The sequence below is a fragment of the Bombus pyrosoma genome, linkage group LG7, assembly GCF_014825855.1.
Source record: "Bombus pyrosoma isolate SC7728 linkage group LG7, ASM1482585v1, whole genome shotgun sequence".
In the NCBI taxonomy this organism is placed as follows: Eukaryota; Metazoa; Arthropoda; class Insecta; order Hymenoptera; family Apidae; genus Bombus; species Bombus pyrosoma.
In genome coordinates, this window is record NC_057776.1 from 11,942,198 (window position 1) to 11,954,702 (window position 12,505).

The 12,505-nt window shown below is 45.8% G+C and overlaps 1 protein-coding gene across 2 annotated transcripts in view; it reads right to left on the reverse strand.

Moving 5' to 3' along the window:
* Window positions 1-12,505, reverse strand: part of LOC122569289 (heat shock 70 kDa protein cognate 4-like) — a 64,211-nt gene that overhangs the window by 41,479 nt on the left and 10,227 nt on the right. The window contains exon 2 of one of the 2 annotated variants that reach the window (XM_043730109.1): window positions 1,509-1,703. The gene's annotated coding sequence lies outside the window, so the exon portion shown is untranslated. Of the gene's footprint in view, window positions 1-1,508; window positions 2,283-12,505 lie in introns of those variants that run through there. The other variant, XM_043730107.1, reaches the window with a different exon arrangement.

Genomic DNA, 12,505 nt, shown 5'->3' on the forward strand with positions numbered 1-12,505 from the left:
GTCGTTGTGCTCGTGGCCGAGAATGTCGAGATGGAAGGCGATGCGTTGAAAGGAAACAACGCGGCTGGTCACCGATGACGAGAACGTTTTCGACGATCATCCCCCGGAATCACCTACGATTCACGCGCGTGAACGAGTCTTCCCTCCAACTTCATATCTTGCAATCACGCCGCTGGAATCTGACGTTTCCTGATACGGATAGCCACCGGGATTTTTAGAGCATTTATCTCGACCCGTGATCTAAGTCGGTGAAATATGGAAGCGGAGAGTGGTTCCCAAGAACAAGGTTCGTCGATTGATGATGCTTAGTCGCAGGATGGATTACGCGCTGCATTCGTGGTGAATAATAGACCACGATGGTAAACGACGTACTCTCGAGAATTCTCGCATCCAAAAATAAAGCAAGGAAAATAATTTCGTGAAAGCTGGAATATCGTTTATGACATTAAAGAGACCGATCCGAGCGATACTTATACTTGTTTCGTAAAAGCCAAGTCATCGCGTAGAGAGTCGATTTCAGCGCATAATTGCTGTAGTTGAATTTGTAAAAAAAAGTCGATTAAGCCATGGAATGATTATACGCAGCAGGGATCTTCGTTACACATGCATGCCCGGCTGGATATAAATCGTGGCCAATAAGTCGTTGGCTGTCGCGCGTCAGTGTACATCCTCCGGTCACCATAATCCGTAGAATGGGCTGCATAATTCATTCCCTCCGTCATTGGCAGACCTCGAAGTCCAATGACTCGTTATACCGCAGCGCACGAACTACGATGATCGAATGGTAATGCCGCTCACTCGCATACTTACGGTTAAGTTTGGCACGTAACTCGTCGTGGATGGCTGTTCAACGACGCCGATTGCAATTAGCTTGCCTGATTTGTCGTCCTTATTTCCATCAGTCGCGGCTACTACGGAATCTCACATCTTTCCCGTTAATTAAACCCGCCACGAGATTGACATTCGTCCGTAAGTGAAACCGATCGATGTCGCCTCGATCTTAAACTCGTTCTTAAGGCGTTTACCTTGTTGAAATCACGAGATCTCCGCAACATCGATGCATACAAGTTTAGGAGTATTAGTCGGTGTTCGCGTGTATCGAAATTACGAGCGCGTACAGCCACTTTTCGAGTGACGTTAATTCAATTTCCTGGGAAAATTGAAGCGGCGAGATAAAATCGTTCGGTTCGAAAGCACCGTAGTCGCGCTTTTGCACCCTGCTTTCGTGTCGACGCTGCTATGACGTCGCGTTTGCAGTCACGCGCTTGAAAGTTAACATAGAGATCTAAGGGATTAGATTTATCGGTTAATCGATGTTGTAGTTTACATTGGTAATGGTAAGCATTAGGAAATAATTTTCTGCAATTAATCAAAGAGTAATCGTGTAACGGTTAGCATAATATTTTCCTAATCACTTAGTTAACCGTAATTACTCAAAATTTAGGGACATTAGTCCGATCTCGTAATCAAGTTTTATAAATCTATCTTTTCTTATCGATATATCATACCTTTTCCAAGTGTCATCTACGCGTCGCGACGTCCATTTTGTGACCTAGCGTTGCCTCCATTTTTCGCCAAGATACAGGACATTCAATCCATCCTCCGTCACCTCGTCCGCGTGGTTAAAATTTCTTTCAGCCTATCCGTTACGTATCTCATCCTTCTTCCTCGCGTTTATTGCCACTCCATTCTTGCCAGACGCGCTACATCCGAAGAGCAAATACAATTTTATAGTCGATAACATGGCTGCTTGTATTTTACGATCGATTCACGACAGGGATTACGCGCCTTTTCCAGCATACATATCGGTATTATCGGAGCTGGTGTTCGACGTTTCCTAGCTTCATCCGCGAAATATAATATGCATTACTTAGGTAACGTATCTCAGTGCGAGCACACATCGGACCTAGCAGACTCTTTTCAGTCGCCGAATCTCTTATTCAACCGTAGCTGCAATTTTCTCAAACAGTCAATACTGCCACTGCCAATCTTCGCGCGGTGTTTACCTTTAATCTCGCTCGAGGCATGCGAACAGGTCTCGAGACGCGGGCCGGATACGAAACGTCGCGAACGAAATTCGAAATTTCGCATGTACATTCGCGACAGTGACACGCCACTTCCTGGAATAATTTCGAAACTCGCGCAAGCGACGCTGAGATTGAAAGCTCGAAACGCCCGGGAAACATTGCTCTTGTCGAAAATCGAAATCCTTTCAACGATACGTCTATTCCGGTTCCTTTTTTTTCTACTTTTTCTACGTACACTGTTCGTTGCCCATTTCCCCTTCGTTCCTTTTCATTCGGAATCATTCTTTCATTTCGTTCAGAGAAATCGTTAGGTCGGTCTCGAAAATGCTCTCTAGATATGCGGATGGATATGATGCGCATCACATCCGGGATACGTATCCACGTGCTCGCGTACAACGTATCCACACGAAGAAGAATTCGCGTGCGCTGGACGAGTGCGCGCGTAAGTGTGTACGTGAATGCGTGTGTACATTGCGGCTTGGCACAACACACATCAGCGCGGCACGGCATCCTCGAGGGTGCTTCCCTCGAGGATCGGAATGCTTTGCCGCCCCCCGCGACCTCCCTCCGGCTTCTGCAACCCTTCTCCACAGCATCTCGCCAGAAAATCCAAACATTCTTTCGGGTTTATCAACTTTGCCTTTAATTCACGAGATTCCAGCCAGAGAAGAGTCAGCCAAAACCAGCTTACCGTCCTAAGAGGCCACAAGTTGTGGCCGAGAAGCAGGGACGAACAAGGCCAGACCGCTGCGTAAATATTGCTTTATAATAAACGAGGGATTGCGTACTAAGAGAATACAGAGTATGTATATACATTCGGTGTTCTTAGAAAATTATCGCGGTCGCTCTAATAATCCTTCCCGAGTTACTATACTCGTGTCCTCTTCTTTCTCTCAGCTTCGGTAGTTGCCTAGTTCGATGGGCTTACGTGGAAATACGCGGGCGAAATCCGTTAAGTGGCCTCGCGATATTAAAAAACTGTGGCTCGTTAAAAAATACTTAACTCGGTGGAAATTGCAGTTCGCGGCAAGTTCCGCGGGAACGATCGACGGGTTCGATGGAAAGGGAATCTGCCTAACGACATCAGGGCATTAATTTCATGGGTTCTACCATGGTGGTCTGTATTTTAAAAGTCGTTATTACGTAACAGCGCACCAGCGCACTCGCGGTTGTGAAATCCTTATTGATGGTCTCCTTTCCGTTTTCCCATTTTTCTTTAATATCTTTTGATTTTTGATTTTTAATTTCCTCGCTTTCACATTCTTCCTATACTTTTTTCTTCTCTTCCCTGTCTTAACGAAAATATTCAGCGGCGTGCAACTCGAGAAACAACGCGCCGCCGCGCCTCTCCGTTCTCCTATTATCCTTATTATCGGTTTCAAGTGAAACAAAGTTCGTGAACTTGGAAATCCAGGCTGTCGACTTCGTTCCGCTTTATCTGCACCAACCAAACGACCGCCTAACCCAACTTACCAATTCTCGACATCCTAATCTTACCGGGATACCAGTGGCTAACGTACTTTCCGACCCGATAAAGACCGCATCCTCCACGAGATAAAGAGCCTCCGCCATCCGTCAGCCTGTGTTCGTACGCGATGTTGCCTTAAAAAACGTTTCACGTTTCGATGAATATCCCTTCGAGCGGATCTCGTCACGAACCTCTTTTTTCCTCCACGTCTAATACTTTCTCCTTCCATCTCTCACGCTCTGGTTTCTTCTCGTTTCGTCTCGACGCCGGAACGAATGCGGGATCCGCAACGAATGTTCATCGATCTTCAACGGTCTTTATGAGATTCCGCGCTCGAGGAATAAATGAGAGAGGTCTGAGAGCGAGAGAGCGCTTTTAAGCGTCGTGTGCGACTGTCTGGAGCAATCGGTGGTCGCGAGCTGCGTTTTCTAGCTTTCAGACGAAGAACTCTCGCCGCTTATCTGCTATTCACAGCCACTTCGTTCGAATTATCTCGCGTCGAGGACTGGGGCGATTCTCGAGGATGTCCGTTTTGCCTACTGCCCTCACGTAAATCGTCGTTATTACTTTAAATATCCTAGACGCGGTGTCCACCAGAGATTTACGCCTTCGATAAAATTTTTAATAATACTATTTACAGTATTCACTTTCGATCATTGTTCGTTCCGAGTGATGAACGCACAAAGATTGACATTGAGATGAAATATATGGTTTGGAACGTTCTAGGGATTAATTTTACGCATAAGAGGCTTATTATTTTTCACGACCATGATTCGAAGTTTTGCAAGACGAAGGGTTTGGACCCTCAGAAGCAGGGAGCCTGCATGTCTGTGACACGCTTGTCGCGTGTTGTATTGATTGAATTAATTAAGTGGTCTGAGTGGGAAGAGGAACCCTACATAGATTTCCCATCGAGCCCTATGTAAGCTTGTACGTGGATAGGAGAGCTGGATGAACGGACGGATGGAAACGGATTGACACGAAGTAGCCGAACATTTTTTAAGAGACCATAAGAACGAACGAATCTCAAAGATGGTGGCGAAGAAGGGGGCAGAGAAAAGGAGATCGACCGCAGGATATGACAGGATCGCGAAAGTAGGCTTCCTCGTTCCGTGTAGCGACAAATGTGTGCTAGCAGGATCAATTGAACGTCTTGCGGGATGTGGCTTAGGACATAATGGGAAATCGATATCATCTTGAAAATGTGTCCATTCGGACGGATACAAGTTCGCTACATTTTGAAAGGAAAAATGGAACGAAACGCTATTCAAAGGAATTGCGAATTATATTTACTAATTTTACATTTGTTGAAGATTTGAATAGCTCGAAAAGATATTTCGTTTCCTCTTCTCTCTTGTGTTAAATGCTAGAGTGAACAATTTATTGGCATCATACGCCGTTTCAAACTATTAAACGATCAGGAACACAGAAAGCGACGAGCGTTGAGTACAGCACTATTGCGAGTTACACTTATATTCCTGAAACTTTACGAGGAACGAAAGAGACATTTCTTGGCAAACCACCAAGAAAAATATCCATCGAAGAAGCGCGTGTGGAGCTTTTATGACGGCGTGGAATATGGATGAATACTCTCTTGCTGAAAGGGGCGGCTCTTTAAACAGAAAAATTATCGGCATTACGATTCCCCTGGGTTACTAATAGACTCGCGATTCAACTTGACATCGCGACCTCGCTTCCAAATAGTATCTTGCAGAGAAATTTAACGAAACTTGATATACTATTCGTTCATACTTCTCTTCCTCTTTGCTATAATTTAATACCATAATTATTACAATATATATTCAAAATTGTTTGAAAACTAAAAAGAAATATTTTTTGCGTATATATTATAAAATGATTTATTCCGAACGGAAGAACCCGATGCGGACAATATACGAATGGATAAAGATACGAACGTAGCAATAAGAATATTTTCAACGTTGCTCGGCTCGCCACCAAGTCGCAATACGAGCCAGTGGAGCTAAAGCTTGGCGAAACATTCGATGTAGAAAATATCGGGATTGCGATCTTCGTGCCTTGTTACGTATAGCACCGGGTCCGAACGGGGATGAATTTAATGCTCGCCCCATCACCGCCTTGCCCGGAGTCAAATCCCGAGCACCAGAGGTCCAACAGGATTATCGTAATGGTTCGCTAAGGTTCGGCGCCGGCTTTCGACCTTTGCTGCCGTTCAAAATCCTGAAACGGCTTGGCCCACGAGTTCCACGTAGTGAACTCTCCACGTGAACTATCAGGTACAAAAGCGGAGACAGTCCTTCGGTTATCAAAGTTATGCACATATATATAAGTTATATGTATATACGTATATAGAATGCGAAGAAGCAGCTATGCACCAGTTACGAAATTATTCCACGACACGACGGAGCTATTTCCTACGTTTTCCGTGTGTTACGATTTCGTTTCAGAGAGTTCTACTCGTAACGGAAGGAAATTAGTTCGAGGCGACTTTCGCCTGACAAGGATAATTATAAATACCATTAGTGTACTATGTAACAGCAATTTTACGACGTCACTTTGCATTTGAGTTAGAGCGGTAATAGCGGATAATGAGGAAATAATGGCACCGCGATTAGGATTTTATTTCGCTTAGTAGAGTTCCATTATCGATGCGATTGAAGTGAAACGATCGGTCGCTGCTTATGGAAATTTTTCGAAGTCTTATATGATGGCTTGTTGAAAAATTCACCGCGATGCTATTCAAATTATACACAATTAACGGAGAACGGGCTTCCATCTAACGTATCGCGGAGTTTCCGCAACGAGGATAACAATTCCCACGTTTAACGTCCTCTGGTAGCTGGTGGAAACATTTATCCGTTCGCTTTCACGCTGGGCCAGGTATAGTTTTTCTCTCGTCAGCTTCATTATCTCCGCAAGACACGTTTTCCGCCCGATGCAATGAGATTGCCGGATATAGAAGACAAGAGGGAGCTAAGGAAGATGCAGGGAAGAAAAGGACTCAGCTCGTCGGCTTCTGTTTCTACCACGGAACGGGACAAACTGGAGGAACGGCAGGTCAGGTCGTAGCAAACTCGTTCTTCTGACTCCCTTTCTCCGGTTGCTTCCCTTTCAGTTGCACCACAACCATCATTTCTTCCTCCTTTCTTTCTCGCTTTGAATTTTCTTTCTCTACTTTCGTTTCTTTATTTCTTCTCCCGCTGCAGTCTCCTGTCTCCAGTTAACGTCACGAGTCACGTCGCGTCGTGTCGAGAAGGGTTTTGCGAGCCACCGGATGACTGCCGGCGGGTGATACGTCGTTTTCTCGCGTGACGTCACCCCCCATCGCGAAAGAAAAGAAGCTGATAGTGTTGGTGGCGTTGTAGAGGAGCAGAGACAGGAAGAACAAGCGGCGGTCGGATGAAGGGTGGTAGGGTCACCGCCGCGAAAAGCTCCCTTAGATACGCCAGAGGGGTTGAGCGTTACAAATGACCACGGTGCTATGCATATCCAACAAGACTCGAAGTACGACGACCGGCAAAGTAGACCCACCCCCACAGTTGAGAAACATCTCTCGTTCTCTAATATGTCACTGACGAACTTCCTGTTCCTTCTTACGGCTCTGTTCCTTTTCCCGCGCCTCCACCTCTCCTTCTATTCTCCGGTGTACTTAATGGTCGCGACAAGCACCATTATTGGAAAATTTGTTTTCGTCGTCTCATGAAATTACAAGAAACTTCAACCAGGTCGCGTTTCGCTCGTCGGAAATTCTCGTTTAAGCACGTGCTACCTTAATTTCGGACGGTAGTTCTTTCTGTGCAGAAACTTTGATCGTCGTATCGACGAGAAGCGATTAAAATCACGGGCGCGTTCGTCGAGTTATTAAAATCCTAGCCGCTTTGTGAAACGTTCGTAGCTGGTGCGTTGCTCTCCGCCAACCTTTTATGCGCTTGTACACTCTTTTTGGATACTTGCGCGAAAATCGGACCTGAAAGGAATTTTTACATAAATTTGTAAACGACAGGGAAAAGCAGAAAGAAACGAAACTGTATGAAATTCGAGGCCTTATACGATGCATCTCGCAAATCCTCGTTTCAGTCTGGCAACGTCCCTTATTGTTCTTTATAGGACGCTTCTTTTGCGCCATAGACGCGACGAAATGGATTACGGCGACGGATAAAAGCTACACGCCGATAATTCCTGATCAACGCGTTCCGCTTTAAGATTTATCAGTCGACCGTCTATTTCGCGTAACGTGAAAATAAATGGAGACGATTTCCCCGGTATACCGTGGACGGATCTCGTCGCACCCCAAAACCTGTTGATACGTCGCTGAATGGCATGTATAGGAGAACAAATATACGGAAAGTGGCATTGCAATTGTGACCGTGCTTTATACACGGACGGCTGTGATCGTTCGCGGCTGTTTTTTTCCATCTTCACGCGTTCCGTGCCTCTCGTATCCAGTGGCGGCTACAAAAAGCACAAAAGAGCAAAATATAGAAGGGGTGACGTGCCAGCGAGGAGAAAAGAATCGCAGAAACCGGCACGGAGGCAGAGAGAACGCTTATAAACGATGAAGAGAGACGAATAAGTGGCAGGCAAAGGAAGAGGGCTAATTCCTACAGAGAGATGGAAACGGGGTTGAAGAGGATGCGGAGGGATGAAGGAAACATGGAACGGAAAACGTAATGCGTTGACCTTCGTAAGAAGGAAAGTCAGGGAGGAAAACATGGAAGGCGATCACGTTTGCATGCAAATGCTCCGCGCTGCGCGGTAAATGTTTCTGCACGATAAAAGTCCTGTAGTAACGCGGCAGCCATAGCGCGAATTTACGTATTCCTCCGCTACCCCCGCCAACCCTTCTGCCTCCAGGATGTTCTGCTTATACGGTCGCTAAGTGTCTGCAGATATATGTATATGAAGGGGGCCAAGCGAGTAGGTACGAGGCACTTCGGTGCATCCGAATTATTAAGAGCCCCTAAGCCACTCTTACCACCCTCCTATACTCTCTGCCCTCGGCCCACATTCTGCATCCCGTCGGTTACATTATCAAAGACGAAACTTGTATATACTTACCCATATCTGCACAAGTATCTATAACGAGTATTTAAAGCTACCTTTCTCCCTATGTACCTATATTATGTTGCATTTATTTTATTTTCCCCATTTATCGATACGGATTATTGTTCAACTTCGTGAAGATTAACGAAAATCGTGTACGGTACAACTTTTGGTGTACACGCCACTTCGTAAATTATACCAGAGCATTATACGGGATCACTTTGTTCGAAAGGACAATTTACAAGGATGATGTATGGGAAATAGATGTTTCGTAAAGAAGGTTACCGAGACAAATCGCTATCCTAGTTCCGTGTGGTTTTAGCCGGTTCGCGTTAATTTCTCTGGCTAGGAAAATCCTAATTAATGGGGGTGCATTACAAGGTGGGGAGGTTGTTCTCATACGCTGGAACGGAGTTCAGGAGGGTTGAGAATTGGGCCAGATTGGTCGAGATTCGCCGAAGGAGAAAGGAACGAGCTGCTGGATGCGGTATAGCGGTACAAGAGGAGAATGCGGAGGTGAGGGGAGAGTACCAACTAATCGGGTAATTTTTCCGGCATCAGTCGGTGAATATCAACGCCACCCTTGAGCCCCTGTGGCGTTAAGAACGACAAACGATCGCCGATCCATCTGGCTCAACGCGACTCCGTAGCATCAGCCACTCACTCCCCGCCCTGTCTCTCCTTCTGAACCTGTCCTTTCCTCCCGGGGGCTTCCAGCCTTCGAATCCCTTCTTCAACTTAGCGGAACGATCGCGTCCAACCCACCCCTCGAGGCGCGTTCTTCGAGTACGGAACTTGTACACGCACACACGCGTCACAGGAAACCGATCGGGACAGAAACGACACGTGGGACAACCGTTTCGCACCCCTCGAAGAGATCCTTCCTGAAGCGTGTCGAGATAATTGCTAGTCAGAGGGTGCACGAGCACGCGTGCTTGAACCTGCTGAAGGGAGCATTGTTGTAATCGAAAAGCAGGTAGATAGCATTGGTGGAGTTCGATTGGCCGGAAAATGTAGGTCTAGAAAATTGTCGCGGTATTTTCGTTCTGCGATTCTTTTTTTGTTTGCGACCCCCTCCCGGTGAACCGGCGACGCCTGTGCCGTTTCCCTTCTTTCGTTTGCGCGCTGTTAGCGTCAGCGTCCGCGAGTTTAATCTCCGGCGAAATGGATTCCACTATCGGAAGAACCACTGTCGTCCGAGTAGATCCCGAGGCGATGGGACGTGGACGTTATCAAGTGAATTGCAACATGGGAAAAGTTCGAGCACCTGCGAACAAGAGAAAATCGTGTCACCAAAGAAAAGAGTAACCGCATCTACCGTGCGGTTAACCGGAAACGGAAAAGGTCAAATCGCTTCTGCGGGCAAGCTCGGTTGGTCGACGAAGAACCGCGATAATTGGAACAAAGAGACTTAGTTCCAAGGGCCAGAACGGAACCCCAACCCCAGTCTGTGCTCTCTATCCGACCTCTTTGCTATCCTCCGTTCATTTCTCTTTTTCCTTCCACCGTTTCCTCTCTCACTGCCAGCGATAAAGTTTAACTCTTTCGAACTCTGTTAGAGCGGTACACTACTTCCGGTGCGCCAGGAAAAATTCCCTTTATCTCGTGCCTCATTTTTTCTCTTTGCTTCGCACTCATTTCGACTTCCTTGTTTCTATGTCTTTTTGCCACGATCGTAAACCTACCTTGACAGTGTACGTCACGGTTTTCGTCATGACACACACACGTCCATTGAAACAACAGTGTTCCGTTAATAAAACTAAAACTAAAATTATATATGTGAATCAATTATTACGATATATTCAATCGTTCGAATCGTTCTTAACCCTAGTTGCTCCCAGAAGATGTTCAATCATCGTCCACGTGTACCAAACGACCGATGAATCATCTTCGAGTCGTCCGTGTCGATCGTTAAACATCGATCCTTCTGCATCGGAACGACCATAAATGAGAGTCACGCCGCAAAGATGTACCGTCATTCTATTGTTGCCAATGATGCTGCTCCTATACCGCGTATCTCGACTTAACCCCACGACCATAGTTCGCCATTTGCATAATGTACATCGAAAGCAGCGTAATTTCTACGATTCGGGCGTGTTGTATTAAACGGTATAAGAAAGATAAGTGCAGCCAAATCAGAACACAACTGCGGGCAATGTTTTCGAGCGTCCCCAAGGAGGGAACCTCCGGCTTCCTTGCTAAACCTGTTGTTCGGAATTTCCTTCGGCGCCCTCTAAATGTCGTTCAATCACTGTCCGTAGAATACCTATTTCGCGACTAAATGAAGTTAGGCTCTTCCTTCTTGTGTTTTTTCCCCGTCGGATGTAGCTTGTCCCAATCGCAAGGGAGAAACCGCGAAGTAGCACAAGGAGAAGCAGCATCGGGGAAGGATAGATATAGGTGGCTCGAAACACGTCAGCCAGGGGCTGTACGGCGTGATCGGTGTTATTTCAACGTGGACCGAGGAGAATTCTCGACAAGAGGGGAGTATCGCACGAGGTAGAACAAGGAGAGAATATAAGGCGGAAGCAATATTGCTTCATGTGGTTGGGAACTCGTTTCGTCCATTAAAGCGCGGTTTCTTGCAGGCCTGTTTTTTACCCTTGAAAGGATCAACGAAGCTCTAGCCGACTCTTGGCCCCGACAGATCGTCGAAATATACATGAGAAACACAGCGTAGATATACGTCTAACGGAGCTTGTCTGTATATCGCCCTGGGATACTCACAGTGACTCAGTCGTGCAAGTCACCCTCCTCCGGACAAAAGCCTAAGTGAAATTTCGTGCCTTCGCCTTTCTCTCTCTCTCTCTCTATCTCTCTCTCTCTCTTCCTACCCGTTTCCGTGCTTGCTGCACACACTCGCTCCTCCTTGTCTGCGCGACAAATCGAAATAAAGGATTTTACTGGCTTCGCGAAACATCTTAAGTGTAGCTGTTTCAAAATTTTCGTGCCCGTGTTCTCCGACGGGGAAAAATCTTGGCACGATGTCCTGCCGGTCGTGTCGAGGTTCCGACAAAAACGTCTAAAATACGAGCCGGAAATCTGTTTGAGAAATTAATTCTCGGGATACTTAGACGCACATATTTCTCGCGGCGTTTACGATGGAATACTTTCAAGATAATCAATGAAGTATTTCTGCGGAGTGGAGTTACAATAAAAATCCAAGAACGATAGATTATCGGGTAAAAGTAGAACAAACTGATTCCTAACTATGGTAGAATCTTGTGTTCGCCGAGAGGGTGAAAGAATGTTGAAAAGAAGTTTAAAGGGAATTGTAATAGTTGGGGGTTTAGGGTAGTTATTCGAAAGTAACAATAGGAAAAAAAGCAAGGGAAAAGCATTTCCTATTAATTAGGTGGCAAGTGACTTTTTGAACAGCTGTTTGCTAGAGATTTAACCTTTAGCTACGGGTATAAATGGTCCTGAAATACCATGGGTATATCGCCGGTGAAAAACCGAGCACGTCCTGCGTGACGAAGGCTTTTGCGGTAGGCGGAGTGTGTACCTACACGTGCCACGACTCGAATAAAGGGGATAAGGTTCGAGGCTAGGAATATCGCTGATATATTGCATGAACTCCATATCTTCGTATTAACGCACACAAAAATGGACAGCCCTCGTTTTTCACGAGTAATAACCAAATACTATATCTGAACTAGTCATAAAGCCACGTTTATCATACTGACGTCTATGTATCTTGCGTACTCTAACCGAGCAGAAAATTTGAATTACGCACCAAAAATTTCACTGTTTAAAAGTATCACATTTAGATATATTTTTTGAAGCTTCTTTATCGCTTCCGTTTTTATGGATACAGCGAAAGACATTTAAAGATGGTCCAAGAGTTAGGTCCTTTATCTTTCGTTCGACTTTCCTGGCACTAATCCCTCCATAATGTCATAGTTCTCGAAGCTGTTCCGGGAAAGGATCACAGGTCGTGTATACGTGAACCAAGGCTCTGACAAATGTTATCTGATTTTAATGGAGA